General features: G+C 35.0%; 1 long non-coding RNA gene across 1 annotated transcript; it reads left to right on the forward strand.

The window, feature by feature from the left end:
* The first annotated feature begins 4403 nt into the window (after positions 1 to 4403).
* Positions 4404 to 5814, forward strand: LOC127903006 (uncharacterized). Its single transcript, XR_008055763.1, has 2 exons — positions 4404 to 4456; positions 5420 to 5814. It is a non-coding gene; the product is annotated as an uncharacterized LOC127903006 (long non-coding RNA).
* The last annotated feature ends 536 nt before the right edge of the window (positions 5815 to 6350 follow it).

Genomic DNA, 6350 nt, shown 5'->3' on the forward strand with positions numbered 1-6350 from the left:
TACTACAATCTTTCAGAAAAATTAAAGTCTAAGCAAAATTAAAACCTTAAACATACTAAAATCTGGTAAATAGACCTACAAGAAATCCAATGACCTCCAAGATATCTGAAAGACAAATTAATTTACAGCAAAAAATGTTGAAGATTTGTAAAAAGAAGGCTCATACTATTATTCAAATTACAAAAGAGGAAAGAGAGCTGGCCATTAAATGATAAAGGCATGCATAAAGAAATACAATTAATATGCCTATAAAGGCGTCCACTCAAGCCTTATAAGCAGCTTTATGCAAAGGGAAGCCAATTAGTTAACAATGAATGAATTTCAAGGTGCAATAATTATACTCCCTAACAGCATATAAGGTTCATGCATTTCTGCAAAACATGTAAATCATAAGAACTTTTTCAGTACAAATGCTAACCAATAATTAAATAGATTCTTAAAGTTTGCACAGAACAAGCACCACATTGATTGCTATGCAAAAGATGAAAGTAAAAGTTACTATTTTATTTTATTTTATTTTTCAAGAGTTTTGATAATCATGTGCAAATTAGTAGTACAACTTGCTCAGTGTTATCTCAAAAAGCTTGTTTAAAATACCTATTAGCACCAGTCCAAGTAGTCAAATCCTTATCCATCCATTCATCTCTGACCTTGCCAAAAAGATGAAAAAGAGCATCTATATTCTCACTCCAATCTTTCATAATCACAAGTTTTATCTTAGACCAGTTCTTCAATATCCCTTCCATTGTGAGCCCCTCGAAAACCTTGTAAATTGTTCCAAATCAACTGTCAAAAGGCTAAGCAAATGAATATACAATCAACACCATTCTTCTAAACACAAACAAAGTTTGAACGTATGACAAGTTTTTAGCCATTTAATATTCCATCAAATATAATTAGATAACACCTACCGTGGATTTTCAAAAAGAAGGCATTCTCATCTTAAGCAGCAACCTTACTAGTAACACATTTTCATACCTTGTTTCCACCTCCGGTCACACCACCAAAAAAATGTAGTACTAATTAGCTTCAACAGAGTTTTTTTTTTTTTAATTTCTTTTTTCCCCCAAAATAAACCTCCATTCTGATACATAAAATTAAAATATCAACTAAATAAACAAAGTCTATGCTTACTATTAAAACACTTCCATTTTCAGGCAGAGGCAGATAAGAAAAGAAAATTGAAACTGAGATAAAATAAGAAGAGCTTACCACGCACATTTGATCAACAATCCTCAATGACGGAATCGACACCATCAAATAAGCCTAACCTAATCTTGAAACCATAAACTGCACTAAGCATAGCACCAGAGCCAGAGCGTGCTATAAAGAAGAAAAAGAAAAATTATATCAACATGAAATTGAACTTTTGTTTTATCTTCCATAAGCAAGAAATTCAACTGGAACAATACAAAAAATGAATTTTTTAGCAATCTTACAAACATCATACACAAATCTCAATTCACGACAAATACGGGGTGAATAACTAACATCACCCAATTCATATATTCAAATAATGTATACCCGCTCCTAACAAGCAACGTGCTACCACAATCGATTAGTTATTAGAGTTAAGGTTTACCGCAGAGAACTGGATGGTGTTAACTAAATGACAAGTTGAAACGACATCTGCAATCGTATTGAATGATATTGAACAGTGAGGTAGGGTTTAAATGAATGTCGGACAGAGATAAGTTGTTGTGGTGAATTAGGGCTTTGTGGCTGCATTTTATTTCGATTGAAGGAGGGAATTTGAGCTAGGCTTTAATATGTAAATTTTCGCTTAGTTGAAGCTAGGGTTTTCTTTCAATTGAAACAGAAGGAAGCTTTTGGGTTATTAAAGTGAAAGACATGGAATAATACAAAAAATTAGTGAGGTTAAAGAGCAAGAATACAAGATTTTTTTTGTGCCCGTAGGGCCGGAGGTAGTTCGTTGTGGTTCTGATATGCAGGGAACCTTTTCAGCTTCGTCGGTTGCGAATGTGAGACTTAGGCTTAGGGTTCTATACAATGTTATAGAGAGAGGCTAAGAATTGATTGATTTTAGCTTGCAGTGGCCAGGGGAGAGAGAGGGATTTATTCGACACTTCGCCAAAATTTGGCTAAAGTGTTTATATGTTTTAAGCTTTACAAAACGGTGTCGTTAATTTAAACGGCACAGTTTAAAATCTTGTAAGTTCACAAAACTTAAGCATGACTTCTATATATCATTTATTTACGACGGTTAAATTATAAGTTATGAATATTTCATAGATTCTGGACATATGAATATATGTCACGAATCTATCATATTTTCATGATACATTTATGACACAACGATATACGTCATTAAATTTCTATCATTATTTAGTGTTTTTCTAGTAGTACAGAGGAAATAACTCTCAATACTCGCCGGGATCATCATCGCACGAGTAGAGTGGCGAAAAACCTCTTAATACCCGGCGGAATTTAACTACATCGCACGGAGTAAAATAACCTAACTCTCAATACGCATGCGCAGAGTTTATGGGGAATGATACATATATGGTAATTGACAATCACATCTCATGACTTAATCAAGCATATAATATGTGTACAAATAATCATAACATAATATTAAATCATAATATTAAACATAAATGCTTTACGGAGTACATAATAGTAATAATAGTATCTACTCAGATTCTGTTTCACTCTAGGGTTCATTGGGGCTGTTGTGGCTCTTTGGACTCGTGGATTTCTTCTAGAATACAAGGTTAAAAAATTAACTGCTAGAACTGATATAAAAACTTATACTAGGAGGTAAATTAAATCATAACTACTTAAATTTCATAAATCTATTACCCACTAATCCAATGGATATAATTCTAACTATCCAATTTCAATTCTCGTAACTTAATTGTTTATTTTTCTTTTCCTTCACTCTGCCTTTCTTTCTTTTCTTCTTCCTTTTCTTTTCTCTTCCATTTCTCTCAGTTTTTCTTCTTTTCCTTCTTTGCCTCACTTCGAAAATAGATGCACAAAATGAGAGCTGCTTTTAATTCCTTCTAATTATATATATATATATATATATAGATATATATATATATATATATATATATATATATATATGGCCACTGACTCACAAACACAAGTGAAACAGGTAGGTGAAATCATAAAGCAGGCAGCTGGCTGTTGCCTTTGTAATTAGTCACGTTCGGGCTTTTTTTTTCTAAGTGGTGCATGACACTACCCTTTCGACACTAAGGGTACGTTTGGGAGCAGCCCAGCTGCCAAGGTGTTTGATAACACCTTGCAATTGGTTTTTTTGTAGCTCAGCAGCTCAAACACCTTGGCAATTGGTTTTTTGGTAGCTCGGCAGCTTTTTTTCTCAGTTCTACTCCACAGCAGCAATAGTTAAAAAAACATAGTATCTTACTCTAAACGCACCCTAAATGGTATGATTACTTCACGATAGAGAGATATTGACATGGAAATTATTATAATTAGTGAAAAAGAGCATTGTCTATGTAACATATGTGAATTTAAAATAAAATGAGGCGGTTAAGGATTTTGGCGGTTAAGGATTTTATTAATAAACAAAAGAAGAAGCTGGAAAAAACAGAGCAAAAACAGAAGCCACACGTGTGTGAGAGAGTGAGAGAGAAAAGTCGTCAACCCGACCTGACAACCCGACCCGGAACCCGCGACCTTGACCCGACCATATCTCCCATTTCCGGCCACCGTTTCGGTCGAGCTTGGTACCAATCTGAAGCTTAGAAGCCGGCCGTCGTTCCCTTGCCATCCTCGTCGTCGAAAACCAACCGGAACACCGACAATCGAAGCTTGAAACCCGAGACTGTTTCACTTTGCTCCACCGGAATTTTCGCCGGTTTTGGGTGACACCACCAGTTGGATTTTCTTCCTCACGACTCCATCTTCCATTTCCGACCATCCATAGGCACCGAGAGTTACTGTTTTGCCGTCGGTCGATTGTTGGAATTCACGGCTGCCGAGCTAGATTTCGGCGTCGTTGCCGCGCGTTGGAGCTCACCGCCGGTACCATTGAACTCAGTGTGATTGGACCTTTCAGATTTGAGCTTCCTAGCCAGCGTTGACCAAATTCCGGTGACCGTTGACCGGCAAGGGCATTTTGGTAATTTCACACTATGAGGGCAATTTTGTAATTTCAGAGCCTGTGGATATGTTAGTAATTCATAGAATTGAGGATTGGGTGTAATTACGATTCCGAGGGTAATTCAGTGATTTACGATTTCGGAGCATGTTAATGATCTACGGACTCAAGGCCATTTTAGTAATTTTACGGACACAGGAGTTGTCAATTATGGATAGATATTTGTTTCGAGTTTACTGCATAAAATTTAGTCATAATTCCGATTTACGAAAAATAATTATGTCGTTTCCTTGATTTAGGAGGATCCGCGAGCGAGAATTGGTCCGCGGATGTAGACGATAACCGAGCGTGAACATCGTCACTGTGAGTGGAATATATAAAACCTATTTTCATAGTTAATTATAATGGTAATACATGGTTGTGAAATAAGTATTTTAAATATTATGATTTAATGGTTTCCTCGAAATGGATTTTATTTACGCATTGGTATTTTATTAAAATATTTAGGTAATGATTTTACGTATCGACTTTGAATAAAGCATGATAATATTTTAAAGATAAGAAAAGTGGATTCAAATGTGGTATGATTTAAAATATGGTTAAGAGGTATGTGAATATGAGTATAATGATTGTTTTTGAAATCATTAAACAATACCCTTCCCTCCAGATACAATGATACATATGATATGAGATGAGAGACCTTTGGGGCCCGTCTGAACACACATAGAGGCTTTGGGCCGTGTGTTTGGGCGCTTTTGACTTTTGGGGGCATATACATGCGGTATGATGATTACAGAGATACAGATATGAAATACAGACATATATTGAAATACATATGATACAGATGAGATACAGGCCTTTGGGGCCCGTCTGAGTACACACAGAGGCTTTGGGCCGTATGCTTAGGCGCTTTTGTCCCTTGGGGACTAGATTATGCATGCACAGATATGATGAGATATGAGATGGTATTTCCCTGTCTATCCGTGTAGCTCCGGGGCGTGGCGGTACCCGGATAGTACGTCATTGCCTGTCCGTTGAGGTTCGGATACGACGAGATTATTTCCCTGGGTACTTGTTTGGTGATGATTTTCAGATCTGTGAATTCTATATGATATTGTGATATGATTTCCATGGTTAGTAATCTGATTTAAATGTTTAATGATTGATTACTGGTTTCTCGCTTATGGTTTATGAAATTGTGTTTGGAAATGATATGATTATTTCTTTTTAAAGTAAGAATTAATTTTCAAAACTACTATCCACTCATTGATCTCACTGAGTTTTAAACTCACCCCGTTTTTATTATATTTTCCCCCCCTTCACCAGGAGGTTGCAGGTACACCAGACCGACCCAGCGACTGTAAATATATTTTGAGTCTTGGCCACGTGATGGTGTTAGAAGATATAAATGTTTTTGTTAGGACATCTTGGTTATCTCGTCCTATTGGGATTGTATAATTTTTGTTATATTATTCTTTTGGGATTAAGAATAAAGTGAGATATTAATATTAGTTATAATATTATCTTTTGAGACTCTAGAGATATAAAACTCAGCATTTTGGTTGAGGATGTTGATCACTGGAGTTTGTTGTATATTGAATTGTATTGGGAGTGTTATATTTATATTTGTAGATTGGGAGTGTTATATATATAAAGGAGACTCTGCCGAATTTTCGGCAGAATCTTTACTAATAGAATTTTTACCAAGTCCGTTTTGATGAGACTAGATAGACTCGCATGGGGGAGATTCGGGGCGGGTCGTTTCAGTCTACCTTGTTAGAAGATTATTTTGGGTTTCACTACGGTCGCTTACTGATTTCTTATTTTCATTAGGGTAAATTTTAGCCTACCCCCTCGCGAAGTGACAATTTTCAAATTGTCCCCTTTACTAACGAAAACATCAAGTTACCCCTAAACAATTGTTATCTACCTACTACTTTTAACGGCTAAAAGGGTAAAACAGTATTTATGCATTCCTCTAATAGTTAAAAAACAAAAAAAAAGTCAAATCTTGATGTGGGTTAATTTTTACAAGCCCAAATCTTTCTAAGTTTTTCAAAACACACACAAATATTTTAAATATTTATGATATGCATCCCTAATATTTTAAAATATTTTCATTTTGCACCTATATGTCTAATTTTATTTGAACTGATTAAATTTTAATTTTTCGTATTAAAAAAATTTATTTTAAAAATAATTAAAGAAATTAATTTAAAGTTATAAATGGAAAAATAATAATATTTTACATTTTTAT

Source organism: Citrus sinensis, chromosome 6 (genome assembly GCF_022201045.2).
Source record: "Citrus sinensis cultivar Valencia sweet orange chromosome 6, DVS_A1.0, whole genome shotgun sequence".
Lineage (NCBI taxonomy): Eukaryota > Viridiplantae > Streptophyta > Magnoliopsida > Sapindales > Rutaceae > Citrus > Citrus sinensis.